Source organism: Suricata suricatta, chromosome 5 (genome assembly GCF_006229205.1).
Source record: "Suricata suricatta isolate VVHF042 chromosome 5, meerkat_22Aug2017_6uvM2_HiC, whole genome shotgun sequence".
NCBI classification, from domain to species: Eukaryota; Metazoa; Chordata; class Mammalia; order Carnivora; family Herpestidae; genus Suricata; species Suricata suricatta.
The window spans coordinates 19,591,407-19,610,020 of record NC_043704.1 but is presented as its reverse complement, the minus strand read 5'-3'; the positions used below and the strand labels follow the sequence as shown (position 1 = coordinate 19,610,020).

At 40.4% G+C, this 18,614-nt stretch overlaps 1 long non-coding RNA gene across 1 annotated transcript in view; it reads left to right on the top strand.

The window, feature by feature from the left end:
- The window catches only part of LOC115292597, a 67,186-nt gene that overhangs the window by 37,956 nt on the left and 10,616 nt on the right, over nt 1-18,614 (top strand). The window lies entirely within an intron of this gene.

Sequence of the window (18,614 nt, the reverse complement as noted above, 5' to 3'; positions counted from 1 at the left end):
ATATTTTTGGTAGAGCTTCCTAGTATAGATAAAATAATAGTCCCATCAGTGGCAAAGAGCTTCATAAAATATTCCAACCTCCAAGGGTGACACAATTTCCTATTGTTCTAAAATCCTGGGATGTTCTAGAGAAGTTGCATTTTTTTTTCCATCAAGTTCTCTCGGATAAATACATGCGCTGAGGTTCTGAGTGCACTTGCAATACTTAACATTAATCTGAAAGAATAAAATGTCATGCAGCTTTTTGATAACATCTGTTTTGATAATATGCAAGGATTAATGGATTTGTGTCTGTGTACTTATATACTATATATTTAAGTTTTATATATTCTTTTAAATTTGCATTATTTAGCAAATACAGGCTATGCACTGTCCTCGTGCTTTTATTATAATCTAATATAATATTAATTCACACTTATTTTTCTTTTTTTAATTTTTTTTAATGTTTTATTTATTTTTGATACAGACAGAGACAGAGCATGAGGGGGGGTGGTGCAGAGAAAGAAGGAGACACAGAACCGGAAGCAGGCTCCAGGCTCTGAGCTAGCTGTCAGCACAGCCTGACGCGGGGCTCGAACCCACGGATGTGAGATCTGACCTGAGCCGAAGCCGGAGCTTAGCCGACTGAGCCACCCAGGCACCCCCACACTTATTTAATTTTGACAGCAAAGCAGAATTGAAGTAGCAATGATGTATACAACCATCTGATATCAAAGACATTTTGCTTTGTACTGATAATTGGTATGTAGAGAATAAGCTTTGGATTCAGACAGACATTGGTCCCAGCTTTTCCCCTTACTGGTTGTATGACCTTGAACATATTATTTAACTTCTCTGAATCGCAGCTTTTCAACTATAAAAAGAGGACACTAATATATTACTTCTATAATATAGAAAATCACCTTAATCCAATGTCTGGGACACACCACATGCCCAAGAAATACGATGCCCCTTTTTGCACTAGAGAAAAGAGTCAGGTGGCATTTTGTAGCTTCTGTATGTTCAGCTACAGTCTGTTATTGAACTTGGACCATTTCATACTTTATCTTTTCTTTCATATCTTTATAATTGCCCTTTACTCATAATGCAGCCATCGCCTTCTGCAGGAACAGCGAAGCATGGGACCGACCACATTCTGTTATTAATTTTGCACGAAGCCTGCTGACAGTGACCTCCCCAAGCAGTAGCATTCACTCCTTTGCCTTAAAAAAAATGTCTCACAAAAGCTCTCCAGGAGGCATGAGCATTATTCTTAGTCCTTCTGCTGCTTCGGTGTGGCACCGTCATCAGTAATATGTACATTTGCAGTTTGGCTCAGGTCTGTTTCTCTGCTTTGCTCAAAAGGTACCACTGACCTTTCTAATTAGCTAGGTTGCAGATGACTGAGCTTGCACATAGGAGGGCCAGTCAGAAAATAAATCTTCCCTATTTCTGTCCAGACAGTCACCAGGAGTCAGGAAAAATGCCATTGAGTCTCCATAAATCTTCTATCTTCTTTCCTGAAGGGATGTGCGAGAACAGCTCTCCTGTCTGTATATGACAGCATTCCTGAGTGCGTGGGGAGGGTTTCTGATGTCAAATTTTTGTGCCAAGATCGCAGGTGGCAAGAGTTAGCATCCTGCCGTTAGGAGCGAAATTAGATTTGGACCCGTAAAGGAAGCTTTGATATGTCTGGTGTATGTAAATCACCTGAGCTTTTCAAATGAGCTGTGGATAGGTTGCATTTCTCAGACTTAACACCCCACACTGAGCAGGAGGACCAAAGCCGGCCGGGGAACAAACTCTGGAGTACATCGAAGCCGTAAGAGGGGAGAGAGAAATTAAGATCATGGAGTCCATCAACTTGTTCCATCTAACATGGTCATTTCGTCATTTCCAGAAGCATAGAGAAAGCAGTTAAGCTTTTCCAAGCTGTGAAACCAGCTGTTAACAATGAAAGCACGTATTTTGGGAAGCTGCGTTAGCTCGGAGGTGACGCCACAACCCCAGGCCTCGGGACTGTAGAGATCTCTCGATGAGTGAGAGAAAGGTTGGCAGAGGTTGGGAGAGGCTGTTTGCATCTGAGAGTCAGCATTCCTGGACTCTCCGAAGGGCTGAAATACAGCAACCCAGAGCAAAGGGGTTGTTCTCGTGGGACCACAGCCTGGAAAAACACCAGCAACTCAGGTCCTAAAATTCTGCCCCATCTAACACACCAGCAGGCCCATGTTCAGTGGCTGCCCCTTTCATTGGTGAGGTGAGGTAGTCACCTGTGAATTGCTTCTCAGGCCCCAGGCGAGTGATTGAGTGAGAGTCAACATCACGAGAACTTAATAGCAACTTGACGTTGTGTGAATATCCAAGTGTGGAATCAGTGGGCTTATGTTGTGTATGCCTTGAACTTGAAAGATCTTCTTTTTTGTGTGTTTTTATTTTTTAATACAAATTGGAGGAAAGATTGGTCCTTCATCACAGGTTGTTTCTATGCCCACTGATGTTTTCTTTCTCTCCTTACAGCCATCCTCTACCACTCACATTCCTACACAGAAAAGCTCAGAACGTTGAGGTCTCAAGTTCTTCTCCCCTCAAAGCACATCTTGAACTCTACCCAGTTCCAAGGTGTATGTGTATTTGTTTCCCAAACCACTAAGCAAGTCTCCTGCACCAGCTGGGTGTCCTGTAATCCAACTCAACTCTGACACTGTCTACCTGGAGGGATTTTTGATTCCACAGCTTGAGGGATCGGTCCTACAAGGCCCTCACTCTTTCTCCACTTCAGATGCTAGTTGAAAGTCCAATTTATCACCTGTGCTTCTGATCAGCTACAGGTTTGATTTTGCTGCAATGGCTTACAGAACTCAGAGAAATATTTTACTTACTAGATTGCCAGTTTATTATACAAATATGTAATGCAGGAACAGCCAGATGGAAGAGATACACAGGGCAAATATTGGGTAGAGGCATACAGATCCCATACCCAACCCCATCTGTGGGTTCTCCAGGTCCACTACATTCTTCTAATCTCCATGTGTTACTCAGCAACCTAGAAGTTTCCCCAACATCATCTTTCTGGAGTGTTATGGAGGCTCATTACATAAACTTGATTGAATAAGTCATTGACTGTTGGCAATAAGTCCGTCTTCAGCGTCCTCCCCTCCCCAGAGTTCAGAGGGGTGGGAACTGAAAATTCCAACCATATAATCACTGGGTTGGTTCCCTTGACGAAGGGCCTTGATCCTCCTGTGCTTTCCAAAAGTCACCTCATGGACATAACAAAAGACACATTTAGGAAGTTATGAGAGTTTTAGGAGCTCTGTGCCAGAAATGGGACAAGACTCGATGTATATTTCTTCCTATAAATCACAACATCACCTAATGGATGCTGAGTGCTGCCTAGACACCATAACATCTCTTTTGAAATTTTCAAGATACGACCTTTAATGAAGCCACAACTAGAAAAACTCCTATGACTAAAACAATGTGACAGCAAATGTAGCAGTCCTGGCTGAAAAACCTGAGACAAAGCTGGTTCACCTGAGGAGGTTATTGAGACAGTCTCTGATGGAGAAAATAAGTTTGCAAATGGCTCTTTGATTGCTGCTTAGTCATTCAGACGGCTCTATTGAGTTACTTCAAGATCTGTGAGGTAGCCACAGGCAGTAACTTCAAGACTGAAAACTTGTCTGGTTTTTAAAAAAAATATATTGAAGGGCACCTAGGTGGCTCAGTCGGTTAAGGGTCAGGCCTCATCTCAGGTCATGATCTCACAGGTTGTAGGTTCGAGCCCTGCTTTGGGCTCTGTGCTTACAGCTCAGAGCCTGGAGCCTGCTTCCGATTCTGTGTCTCCCTCTTTCTCTAATCCTCTTCTGCTCACACTGTCTCTCAAAAATAAAAAACATAACAAAAAATTTTTTAAATATTGAATTAATTATTTTCAAAGATACCAGCAATTGGTGTGTGATGCTTTTGCCACTTTCTAGAACATGTGCATTTTTCATTCAGAATTGTGAGGTATATGGCACCGCTATAGCTATATTAAATGGACCAATTTTTATACAATGACTAATTTGTTGCATTTAACCTGCCCATCTTGGGGTTTCATAGCCCTCGTTGACCAAATTTCCACCCTTTGCTTGGGTCTTTAACTCAGGAAGTGGAGTTGAGGGAATGAGGAGTTTGGCTCACTTGGACATGGGTTGCCATGTTTACTGAGCTAACGATGTATTGACATGCCAAGAAAACTTTTCTCCTTACAGGAATGCCTTCCCATTGCACCTCAAACTTCCCTCCATCCCACTAGTGAAGATGAATGCTACCCTCCTCTGAGGTTGTAGAGGACAGTTACGTTACCGTCAAAAGACAGCTTTTCACACTCTGGCCTTCCTCAAGAGAATGTACAGCTAATTGGTGTGCAGCATGAGAGCATGAAGTTTGGCAGGATTGGCAGGTGTGAGCATTCTTTCTTCACACCTTACAGTCATCTAGGGGAAAGTGACAGAGGTGTCCTGATATGAGCTGCTTCCCTCTGCCCAGTGCTGGCCATGGAGGACACTCTATGCCAACAGAGAAGGTGCGCACTGTGGAAAGGACTGGCATGTGATTCAGTTATAAGAACTGATCCTTCTGACCCCATGCCAGAAAGTAACTCATTAGCTGTGCTCTTCTAAAAATTCTGGCATTCTGAGATAAAGTGGTTTGATCACTATTATGTCACATAAAGAGGGACTTTGGAATAGCTTTAAAGGGACCTGTAGATCAATATGACAATAAAATGTTTCAGTTTAATGAAAAAATACCACCTGGAAGAGAATGTATTACACCATTTAAAGTGTGTGTGCATGCATGCATGCATTGATGTGTATGCACATATGTGTGTGTGTGTGTGTGTGTGTGTGCGCTCGTGTGTGCGTATTATAGGGAAAGAGAAAATCCATATAAGAGAAGGTATAATAGAAGCTTCTAAAAATTGTATAGCCAAGGCATAGCCCTGAGTTTTGGAACTACTGGATGTAAAAAAAAAATCAAAGGAAGTGAGCATCAGTATGAGTGAAAAATGAGAGCCAGAAAATATCAGTGTGAGTTATGACATCAATAGACCAATGCATTGCCAATGACACAGAGGTGCTTTATGAGCCTTGGCAGGCAATTAGGTAAAAGTTTCTCCTGGCATAGCAATTTGAAGTGGTTATTAACCATGTATACTGAAATTTGATGGGCTAAAAAAATACCTCAGTTTTTAAAAAGTAATTTTCACATTGAATTTGTCCCTCCATTATGCTTTAAAAAAAAAGAAAAACAAACAAACAAAAAAACCCCACCCAAAAACAAACTCACAATGAGCTGCAGTCAGAGATTCTTATACCAAATAAAGATGACTAAACTGAAAGTATGGAACCTTCTATTTTTAGTGGATCCTGACATCCTTTACTGCTTACATTTCCAGTTTCCAGTTAATATGTTCTCCAGCCGGCTGGTTATTGTGTTGTAAATCACATTTCACTATGTCAGCAAACAATGGTGTGAACTTAAAGAGTAAAACAAAATCAACTTGGAAAAAGCCAACATAAAAACACACGTCCGGAAGGAGCCTAATCCCTTAGAAAATGAGGGGCAATAAAAGAGGAGTTAAAATTAAAAGATGATACTTCAGCTTCTTTGCTGGCTAAGTGCAGATTCTTTTTTGTATTTGTAACTACGTGATGGTGAAAACAAATGACCAGTTAATTCAGTGGAAGAAAAGAAAATTCAGATATATCATCACACATATATCAAACAAATATATACATACATATGTGTGTGCATATATACATATGTCAAATATACATGCATATTTGACATTTGTATATATACATTTTATATTTATATATATTTGTATATATAATATATATTTATTTCGGTATATATGTGTCTATCTGTATATTTACAGAATTATAGTTTGAATTTTCCCAAGGATTCCAATTGTATTACATTCTCAAATATTTAGTTAATATACATTAAATGTAAGTATGTATTATTTAATAATATATAATATATAAACATATATTAAATATAAATTTGTTAGATACTACATATTAAGTATTTAAGTCTGATTATTATGTTCATTAGTCAAAGAGTGGGGCAGAATTCTGTATTGCTATGTATATGTGCCACAGACTTGACATTTTGAGTACCTTCCTTATTTTTCAAGTATGCTTGTCTTAAATTGCCTGCTGCTGTGGCACTGGACCCGCTGATGACCAAAGTACATGAAGTGTTTTTTTTTCTTTTTTTAAGTTAAATGAACGCTTTCTACCTTTAGAGCACTCCATTCTGTTGTCCTAGAAAATACATAAGGATCAAAGCCATTTACAGTTACTGCGCTAGGTGGTGTTCTCTGTAATACCTTCTCTCCTTGAAACATTCATTTGTATACTTCTACTGAGCATTCCCAGTTAGACGTATTTTTAAAAATTAAATTCACTGGGGCGCCTGGTGACTCAGTCTGGCGTCCAACTCTTGATTTCAACTCAGTTTGTGGAATCAAGCCCCACACTGGGCTCTGGGCTGACAGCATAGAGCCTGGTTGGGAGTCTGTCTCTTTCTCTCTCTCTGCCCGTTCCCCGCTCATGCTCTCTCTCGGTCTCTCTCTTTCTCAAAATAAATAAACGTGTTTTAAAAAATAAACTAGTTGGAGGTTTTAAACAGGGATATACTTCAAAAAACTTAAATTGAGGCACCTGGGTGGCTCAGTTGTTTAAGCATGTGACTTGGACCCAGGTCATGATCTCACAGTTTGTGAGTTCAAGCCCTGCATTCACCCCTTTGCTATCAGCACAGAGCCCACTTCAGATCCCCTGTACCTCCTCTATCCGCCCCTCCTCTGCTCATGCATGTTCTCTCTAAAAAATAAATGTTAAAAAATCTTTAAAAAATTGTTAAAACAATAAAATTCCAAGTGAAGGAAAACATAAATAAAATGAAATTCCCAAGTATGGTTCTTTTCACTCTTCCTCGCTAAATTATACTCATGAAACCATTACGTTTATAATTAATTTAAAAATAAAACTAAATGTCTAGTTTTGGAATATTAGAAACTGGAGGCCAGAGGGAAGTCACCTCAATCGAAAGGAAAGGTGAAACTTTGTCAATGCTGTGTGGTAACATCTCTCATCACTAGCGATTTCTCACTCTCATCATAGGATGTTACCAGTGGTTATAAATTTGCTCCCTTGCTTTCGTTGTCAATCAAAAATAGCATCCTGGCATTTCATTTCATGTTTCACAGACTAGAAATTTTTAGCAACCTGAGGACATGTGACTTGAAAACATGAGCAGTGCTGAGAATTATATTCTCTCCCAGTTTTCATGGCTAAAGGGAGTTAGGGTTGAACAACCCCCAGTGTACAATAGGCAGCTGAAAAATATTAAATTCACAGGCTGAGGTTTTACCACTGAAAACTGACTTGGGAGGTTTCTTAGACCAAGGAGGAAGAAGGGCAACAAATCCAGGAGTTTGGAGTCAGCAGAAATTGTTCTGTCTTCCCCTCGCTGAGATTTTTCTAAGTAAAGTAGTTCATTAAAATCTTATGATCTCAATTACTGCATCTGTAAAGTAAAAGGTTTGAGTAGATAAACTCTAAGGTCTTTTTCAAATTAAAAATTTGATCCTTGCATGGCACTGCCCATAATTACACAGAGGAGTAATATAATCCCATGGAATCGCCAAATTTCTCAAATATGATATTTGTGAGCTCTTTCAATAGCTGTCTATCATTTTTTTTGTGACTTTGTCATTTCCGGGTCTCTGCGACATCTGACCTATTACTGCACCATTCTGAATCAGGGCTTTGGCTGGGCAGAGATATCCAAATGCAATTCTTATGACTGAGGATGGCTCATAATTCCTCACAGGGACATTTGAGGGACCTTGAAGAATTTATGTTTCTGTTGATAAGTTTCTCTGCACGGCCTCCCTGGGAGCAGTGAAGAAAATGTATATTCAGACAGCTCCAACTTCATAATGCCAGCGGCTGCTCAGCATTATTCCAGTCATTGATGTCTGGAGCTCACAAGGTACAAAGGGCATCGTCATAGCTTCCTCTTATTGGTCATGCATGTGCAATCAATACTCTTCAGAGGGCGCTTAAGACGGAGTAGCACTTTGGAGGAGCAATCTCAAGGAACTTGTGCTCCCTTCCTTGTAAATGGCTGTGATGGATTATATGAGAGTGTATTTGCAAAGCACCTGTGATGGCACCCAAGAATTAAGGAGTCTTCTCTTTGTGTTACCCTTCCATGCCATGTGCGCTCTGTTACAGATACAATTAATTCAACCTGTTAGGCTGTCAGCATCTTCAGAACTGGCCTTGTCTTTTGGCTTGAGGCATGCCATCTGCAGTATTTTGCACCAACTTCAAGAACATGATGTACTTACAAAATACTTGTCAACATAGACTCCCAATGAGTCTCTACATTATTCAAAACAAAAACAAAACAGAGCAAAGAAGATGAACTAGTCATTTACAATAGAATAAACACAAATGTGCAATGAATATGAAAAGATGGTCCAACTCATCATCATCAGAAAAATATACAATTAAAAATATAACATGGGGAACCTGGGTTGCTCTGTCAGTTAAGCGTCCGACTTGATCTCAGTTCAGGTCGTGAGTTCAAGCCTCTCGTTGAGTTCCATGCTGGGCATGGAGCTGGAGCCTACTGAAAAAAATAGTAGCTTTCTTGAGATATCCACATATCATGTAACTCACATATTTATAGTGTATTTTTCAGCGTTTTTAGTGTATTCACAGAGTTGTACAACCATCACCATGATTAATTTTAGAACATTTTCACTCTCCCTCATAAAAACCCCATATCCTACATACTTACTGCTCTTTTCACTGCCACTCAACCTCCATCATCCAGCACTAAGCAACTACTAATCTACTTCCTGTCTCTATTGATCTGCCAATATTGGACATTTTATATTAGAATCAGATATATTGTCTCTTGTGACTGGATTATTTTACTTAACAAAATGTTTTCAAGGTTTATCCATATTGTAGCATGTATCTGCTTCATTCCTATCTGTTTTTTTAAACTTAAGAACTTTTTGGGGTACCTTTTTAATTGGGTAATATATATATATATATAACATGCAATTTGCTATTTTAACCATTCTTAAATGCACAATTTAGTGGCACAACTAACAATGTTGTGTAACCAGCACCACCATGTCCAGTGTTTTCATCACCCCAAACAGAAACTATAACCCGTGAGCAATAACATCCCATTTCCCCTTTCCTGAGTCTCCCTAATCTCCCTTCAGTCTATGAATTTGCCTATTCCATATGTTTCATGTGAGTGGAATTCCATAATAATTGCCCTTTTGTGTTTGACTTGTTTCACTTATCAAGGTTTTCAAGGGTCATCTGTGTTGCAGCATTTATCAGAACTTTGTTCCTTCTTATGAGTATTAGGAATATTCCATTCAATGGATAGATCACATTTTGTTTACCCACTCACCTGTTGGTGACGACTTGGGTTGTTGCTACTTTTTGGCTGTTGTGAATAATGCTGCAGTGAACACTGGCATGCAGATACTCATTTTGAGTTCCTGATTTCAATTCTTTTCGGTACATACCTAGGAACGGAATTGCCGGGTCCTTTGAGGACTCTGTCTGAAGATGCCAGACTGCTTTACAAAGCGGGCGCACCAGTTTACATTGTCGGCAGTGGCATCTGAGGGCTCCACCTTCTTTATGGCCTCAGCAATTATTGTCCGTCATTCTGATTATAGCCACGTTGGTGAGTGTGAAGGGATAGCTCATTGTGGTTTTGATTTGCATGTCCCTGATGGCTAATGATGTTGAATATCCTTTCATGTGCTTCTTGGTCATTTGTGTATTCTTAGGCTGTTAATGGAAGTGTGAATCAATTTAAAAAAATACTCTGAAATACAGTTTCCCAAGTTGTTCTTTTTGAGCCAACAAACTCACTTGTAGGAATTTACCTTAAGGAGGTAATTACGGAAGTAGGACATGATATGTACTCAGGGGATGGCAGCTTTTATTTTTTACAGTGAAGAATAATTGAAAAGTTTTTAAAATTAATTATTGTATACATACGATGGTATACTATGTAGCTATTAAAAATGATGGTATGAAATATATAGTTTGACATATGTAGAGTACCCATGATATACAGTAGTCTGTCCCCATTTCTTCACGTGTATGTTCTAGGACCCCCAGTGGATGCCTGAAAGCACAGAGAGTAACTGAACCCTATATATACTATGTTTTCCCCATACATTCGTACATGTGGTAAAGTTTGATTTATAAACTAGGTGCAGTAAGAGATTAACAACAGTGATTAATAATAAAATACAACAACTAAAATATAGTAAAAGTTATACAAAAGGGGTCTCTCAAAATATCTTATTGTAGTGTACCCACCCTGCTCCTGCTTGCTGGGATGGGAGATGATAAATGCCCATCTGATGCCATGAAGTGAGGCGAGTGATGGAGGCATTGTGATGTGGTGTGAGGCTCCTGTTGACCATCTGACGGGAGGCTCAGGAGGATCGTCTGCTTCCTGACCTTGGCTGACCACAGGTCACTGATACCATGGGAAGGAAAATCATGCATAAGCGGGGGACTCCTGTATCCCTGAGTGAACAACGTGGATCACAGAGTACAATATCATTCTATCATTTGTGCGAAAGTGTTCACCTTTTTCTCTTTGCGTCTGTATACATGAGGACATGACCAACAAGGGAACGGGTAAAAGTGCTTACCTCTATGCGGTAGGATTTGGGATTACCTTTTGTTTCTCCCTTGAGATTTTCTTTACTGTTAGAACTTTTGAAAAATCAGCATGCTTTATAGGAACGGTAATCTAATTTCAAAGGAAAAATAATTCTGTTCTTTAAGTGTGCCTGACTCATACTTTCTCCCCTTGCCTTTGGGGAGCATACCGCTTTGACCCTGCATTCCTAACACCAAGCCACAAGAGAATCCCAGTAAGCCAGAGCAACATGGAACGCTGCTGTAAAAGAAATGTCTGAGCCTGTTTTCATTGAATTTCCTTGCAATAATTACACAAGTTTAATTACAGCAAATAAATTAAAATCAATACACTGGAATCAATATACACAAAACAAAATGTGCTTGTTTTACAGGTCCTAATAGGATCCCAAATAGGAACTGTTTACTAGCATATATTTCTAGCATACCTGTCTTTGAATGGGACTTTGTGGGGGCATCGAGAGAGAGAAATCTAGAACATTTCCCCATTCTGGGACTCATCATCAGCGAAGAGGGGTGTTTGTCTCGGCTTGTTCAGAATTGTTTGTGCTCTGTCATGCCCTTGTACTTGTTCCGTGTGGGGCCAGAAGGTCACTGTCCATCTCGAATTTGTAGACAAGTCCTACTATAGTACCAAGACTGGCTCTGATTCACCTGTGCACATCCCAACACCATGTAACTGCTTGCAGGTCAGTTTCTTGCTTATCTGGCTTCACAGTTTCTAGAGCATAGTGCTTTTGCTCTTGTAGTAAGTTTGTTCTAAAATATTGGCAGTGACCACTAATTGATTTGTCTGGAATGTTGCTTTAACTGTGCCCATCACTAATTCTTTCATATACTTTCCCTAAGATGTGGAAATGTCCCCTCAATCCATTAAAATGCATTGAGTAATCTCTGTATTTCATTCTTTTCCTTGAAGATATCCATCTTTTTTTCTTAAGTTTATTTATTTTGAGAGAGAGAAAGAGAAAGAGAATAAGTTGGGGGGGGTGGAGAGGGAGATAGAAAATCCCAAGTGGGATTTTCCCAAGCACTGGTAGTGCAGCGCCCGATGTGGGGCTCAAACTCATGGACCATGAGATGGTGACCTAAGCTGAAGTCGGTCACTTAACCAACTGAGCCACCGAGGTGCCCCTGAAGATATGCATCTTGATGCACTCCAGCATTCTAGCTCCAGTGTGGACTGGTATCTGGACTTGCACAGCTACTGTCCTGGGGTCCCTCTTCTTCATCATCCTGGGAATTCCCTCTTCCCTCTTCCAGAGACGACCCAAGGCCAGTTTCCTAACCTCTGCGTCCCACGCAGTTATATGCATACAGGCTCTGCACTTGGGTTCGTGCTCTGCTGTCACCATCTTGAAATTCTTAATACAATGTGAACAGGGGGCTCTCTGTTTTCATTTGCACTGGACCCTGTAAATTATGTAGCTTGTCCTAACTGGACCCCAAGCTTTCTAGGTTTTGCTGTCTTGGTAAATTCTCTTGTTTGGGGGAACATCTACTCTAGTAGCTTCCTGAGGAAAGCTATATTGGAAATAAACATTTTTTAAAAATTTTACATGCCTGGGAAAATTTTTATTTTATTTTCATATTCTAAGAAGAGTAGAGCTTAATATAGAGTTCCCAATTAGAAATCATTGTTCCTCGGGGATTTGGAGGCATTGCTTTATTGTCTTCTGGTGCCCAGTGTTTCTGTTAAGAAGGCAGATGTCCTTCTGATTCTTGACCTGTGGTTACCACCTATTTCTCTGTCTCTCAGTTACAGCTTGGCTGTCTGGTTTTTTGGCATGTGAGCTTGACTTCTGTTGCTTCCTTTCCTCCTCCTATTTTTGCAGGTGAACTTTTTTTTTTATAAACCATCTCTTTAGCAGTATTCTGAGAGAGAACAGAAGACACAAACACGTTTTCAATCTGAGCCACTTTTAAATGGCTGTGTCACTTTTCAAGTCTGCCCTTCCTCTTTGTGTGCAGGATTAGGTGGTAGTGATGGAGGATAATTTGCATAAGAAGCCCCAGTGCCTTCTGGAGGAGACACTAATCTTTCTTTTCAAAATTCAATGTTAAGGAAACCTTTGCAATGATCAAGGGCTGCAAAGGAAAAAGAGCACCAAGAACTCCAGAAAGAAGTTCACCTTGAGAAGAGAGTAGACTGGACCTGGTGCTGAACACGTACAAAAGCACTATCCCCTTGGTGCCCAAGGAGATGCACTAAACCACTTCTCTGTTGTTGAATATTACTGCGTGTGGCTTTTAGCCATTATGAGCAACGTCATCGATATCCTTGTACATATGTTTTTGCACATAGTACTCATTTTTTCCGTGCACATTTCACATGTTTCATTGTGCCAGAGTACCTCCAGAAAAGTTACTGGTTCCTTGGACTTGGTGTGATTTTATTTGAAGAAAAGGATTTCCTAACACAGTTTTCCGATTTCGTAAATGGAAGAAATATTAAGGTCACTTCAGCCTCTGTTTTTACTTGAGGTTGGATATTTGTTAAGGTTCAGTCTCTGTCTTTGAGAGAATTAGAATGCATTTATAGTGTGGTCATAATATCTGATTATTAATATTCCAGAAAGAATAATGTATTTTTTACGACCTCTGGGATTTCACCTTCACCCAGGTCTATACTCATTTATAGGAATTTCAACCATGTGGAAGTAGTCTAATGATAAAATAATAGAAGGCTTTGTTTTTACTTTCTGCTTTTAAAATGAATGGAAATGGAAGGGTGGGTGGGCAGCTGCTGGTTTGCACCCTTGGGATCTTCTCATGTGAAATTGAAACTGGCCCCATACTCTGAGGGTAAGGGAAGGCCAAAGAAAGGGGTTGATGGGGTAGCAGATTTAATAAGAAAGGAAATTTGCCGATGTGGCTTGTTCTGAGCATCTGCAAGATGAGTAGATTTCTGTTCCCGCTGCCTGAATCTTTAAAAGTTTATATGGAGACCTTAACGAGGCTTCATCGCCTATACCGTCCAGATGGTCTCAATGACACATTACTCTCTCAAGGCTGTGTCCTTGGCTCCCACAGTGGGAACTGTGGGCAGAATGTACATTCCAAGGACAGGACAGGGGGTATGAGGAGCCTTGAGTGCTTTGCTCCAGCTCGTGGGTCGACCAATGGGCACATCCTCTCGCTGATCTCCCCCAACAGCAGCAGAGCCCTGGAAAGAAAGCTATGATGACATGAGTTTTATCTCCCAGTTTGACTGAGATCCACTTGACATAGAACATCGTAGTCATTTAAGGTACACAACATAATGATGTGATGTGTGCCTGTGTTGTGAAATGATCACAAGTTTAGTTAGCATTCGTCACCACACATAGTTACATTTTCTTCCCTGTGATGAGAACTTTTAGGATCTGCTATCTTAGTAACTTTCAAATATATGATACAGTATTGTTAATTATAGATATCATGTTTATCCCCAGACCTTATTTATCTTATAACTAGAAGTTTGTGCCTTTTGACTCCCTTCACCCAATATCCACACCCGTGCCTGCAAATCTAATCTTTGTTTCTCTGAGGTTTTTTAAATTTATTTTTTCTTTTCTCTTTCTCTCTCTCTTTTCTTTCTTTCTTTCTTTCTTTCTTTCTTTCTTTCTTTCTTTCTTTCTTTCTTTCTTTTCGTTTATATTTGAGAGGGGGGGAGAGCATGTGTGAGTGGGGAACGGGCAGAGAGAGGGGGAGACAGAGGATCCAAAGCAGTTACACACTGACAGCAGAGAGTCTGATATGGGGCTTGAACTCGCACACCATGAGATCATGACCTGAGCTGAAGTTGGACATTCAACCAACTGAGCCACCCAGGTGTCCCGAGTTTTTCTTAGATACCGTAAATAAGATCATATATTTGTCTTTCACCACCTGACTTACTTCATTTAGACATAGTAACACCAGGTTTATTGCCATTCGGATGAATGCTAGAATGTGGTATGTTCTTATCCACATCCCAGTTTGTTTGTTTAAAACTTATTTATTTAGAGAGAGAGAGAGCATGAGCAGGAGAGGGTCAGAGAGAGAGGGAAGGAGAGAATCCCAAGCAGGCTCCACGCTGTCAGCACAGAGCCTGATGTGGGGCTCGAACTCATGAACTGTGAGTGAGACCATGACCTGAACCAAAATCAAGAGTCAGACACCTAACCGACGGGGTCACTTCCCAGTATATTTAGACTGAAGGATAATTTCAGTGTCCAGACTGTCAAAAGATACTGACTTTATGTGAGAAGAATGGGCTCCAAGGGCACGTGATCTTCTCTGCTCTCCTGCATGGCTGTGTGTCCTCCCCAGGAGGCCCTGTTGGCTGCATGCGTGTGCAGCAGGGGGAAGAGTGCACCACAGATGGACATGTGTGCCCAGGCTGCTGGTCTGCTGTGTAAGCCCTCTGGAAGGTGAGTATTGATTTCATGCCCAAGGCAAGGGCAGGAAGCTTAATAAACAGCAGCATTTTTGCCAGATTATCTTTAATTGAAAATGTATCACAAGTGGCACCACAAAGGTTTAAAAAAAATTAAGGAGCGTACATTTCCTAAAAGTCGGAAAGTTATCTTCACCTTGATGCAGTCCCTCACGTTCCTCAGTGGCCAGTTAGTTGCCTGGTCTAGCAATTCAGCCTCCAAAATTACGCTGCAGGTCAGTTAATTAGCTTTTGACTCTCAGCTACCACTGCCCTAATGCATGCTCTCTCGTGAGTTCAAGATCCCAGCAGCTTTCTAATTAGGACCCCTGCTCTAGGGTCTTCCTTAACAACTCTGCGCTCTACACTCATTTGGTCACTCTCCTGCTGAAAAGACTTAATGAAGATATTATTTACAAAGGGTTAGGATGCTATAAAGACAGTGCTGCTCTCTGAGGCTAGTAAGAATGTCAGCCTACCACTCGTGGGCCGGAGGCAAGTAAGGGAACAGCGACCCAGAATGACTTGCGATTTTAGAATAGGGCTGCTGGCCTTTGATAGAGGAATATAGGCAGTGCCAAACTCTGAAAGGGTATGGAAGGATCTAGGAAAATAAGCACCCAACCTCTCTGCATGTCCTCAGCTGTCCTGCTAGGAGTGTCCATTGCCAAACCCACCAAAATTTAGAAGACAAGCAAGGGAGCATTGTAGTACAGTCTACAACAGTTAGCTTCCTGGGTACGGAGCAGGTGGAGAGGGGATGTGTGGAGGGGGACAGATTAAGGTAATTCTGCACAGAAGCTTCTTCCGATATCTCCCAAGTAGAACTCCTTTCCTTTTCATTGATATTCCATGAACATTTTATTCATACCTCCATGGAGGCACCTGCCATATTGTACTTGTGAATTATTTCCATGTTTGGACCATAAGCTCTTTCATTTAAGGACTATCTTAATTATCTTTATATTTTTACACTTAGCATTTCCTGACACAGATCAGTGCCCAATGAATGTTTGTTAAATAAAACAACAAAAGATGACAGGGGCATCTTGATTATCTTCAGTGGAAATAATGGATAAGGGAAATCTTATTTTCCCTTCTGCATTTCATATATGGTATCTTTTGACAACTCTGAGTCAGCTTGAGTCAAGGATTGAAGGAAGAAATACAGAAGGCAGAAGTGGGCTTGCTTAATTAGAGGAGATCATGAATGCTAAAAGCACTCTGTCAGATATGACGCTGTTCGAATATTACAAACGTCATTTCCATTATTGTGGAGCAAAACTTAGGAGAGACAAAAGAGAACCAACAGGCAGCAGTCAATGGGAAGATGATGAAATCCTTTGCTAGTCTCTGTTGCAGAAGAATGTTACAACAGACAAAGAGAGGTGCTTGTTTGGCTAGGACCGTTGACCAGATCAGCGTCATTGAGAACTATTTTCTTTTGTCATTCTGACTCATTTTGTAATATTTGGAAAGTCACTTAAGTTTTCTGCAGTACGGTTTTTCCAATCCATTCTGTGACTATTATAGTACCTTCTGCCTGCTGATGTGGAAGAATGTTTGGGTGATTCACATAATAATTGCTGTGAAGAGCTTTGAGCTGCATGGAGAAAACCAGGAAAAGATTTAAGTGGTATTCTTAGTTACAAAGTCTTATTGCATTGGTCAAGTCTATGACTCCCCATGTTTTTGGTTCAGCTGCTTATCTCTGACTTTCCCAGTTCTACCTCAGTTCCTTTACACAATTACATGCAATGATATCATGCACCCCAAATGACAGTGCTGTGATCAAATTAACACTTTGGGTCAATATAAAAAGTAGAAAAAAGGATGTTTAGCTAATCTTAAGGCAAATAAAGAAAACACTTAAGGTGGCTTGAATAGAGAAAGATAATTAATGAGTGACTGGAATCAATCAGGAACATACCAACATGTTATGTCCATTGGCACTTGACATATGATCTATAACACATGATATTCCTGGCCTGCCAAGGAAAAGAAAGGGCAGCTGGTTCCAGGATGAAAGAAACATGTTAGTTTATATTATTTGATACACAAAATTCAGGGTCTGTTTTGATGTCAATGATCCACTTTTATAGAATTTTCCACCAAATGATACAAACTTTATGGAAACTGCCAGTGCCTCTTTATGGAGTAACTAAGAGATTGCAATAGGGCCTCTCCATATGATTTTGGGGAATGAGAAAATGTGCGATTCATTGGAATTCTAAGTCTTGTTTTATTCTTTCAGGTTGGGAAAGAATGTGTGATATTGCTCCCTACTGGCTTTTCAGATTTTATTTTTTAAATCCAGAATGTATAAATATTTATATCATGGCTTAAGCTTTCATGACTCTAAGAAGTTTAAGATTGGATCGTACCTCTGGCCCTCCTCTCTCCCCCCTGAGAGCTGGCCTTATACCATAGAGCAGTAGGTTTGCATATTGAAATGCCAGCTTGACCTTGCTGCCTGAAAGTCTTGAATGTCAGGCCCACAACAGAATTAATTAATTTCTCTTACAAGCTGGTAATTTCCTGGTACTCTCCTAAGTAATGCTGATTTCAGGGACACCCTTGCCACGAGAGAATTTTAGGTCCTCTGTATTTGAGCACATCCTGGCATATATACTGTCATCATGTACTAGAGTCATATACTGACATTGTCCCATTCCCAGAACTTATAGAAATGGGGGCCACATGAGGTAGACAGGCGTCATACCAACTCAGTTCATGGTTACTGAAGCACTATTGAATCAACGGAGAAATTGCAGATACTTAAATTTTTTAATGTTTATTTTTGAGAGCGACAGACAGACAGAAGCAGGCTCTCAGCTATGAGTTGTCCTACAGAGCCTGACGTGGGGCTCAAACCCAAAAACCATGAGATCATGACCTGAGCTGAGGTCGGACACTTAACCAACTGAGCCACCCAGGCACTCCAGACATTGGGTACTTAATATAAACATTTACATTTTCAATCATATAAAGATGCTAAATTTTCTTAAAGTCATTCAGAGAGTAAAATTAGGGCAAAGGATAGGGTGTGAGAGGAGCACAGGCCTACAGTCTCCCTATCTGTTTGTGGTATGTACCTGATTTGTTTCCTGTCTCCTTTTTAACTTCTTTCATGAGGCTTTGCATTGTTTTGTTCATTTCAGTTATATCCAGTGATTAAAAGCTAAGCAAGAAATAACTGTTCTTCAGTAGAAGCCTGGGCAAGCCATCTATAAAAATTAACACCAAGGCATAAGAGGTGTTAATTTCTTGCTCTTGCATTGACTTTAAAAAATGGGTTTTACGCCAGTCAGAGTGGCTAAAATGAACAAATCAAGAGACTATAGATACTGGTGAGGGTGTAGAGAGACAGGCACCCTCCTACACTGCTGGTGGCAATGTAAACTGGTGCAGCCGCTCTGGAAAACAGTGTGGCGGTTCCTCAAAAAACTATC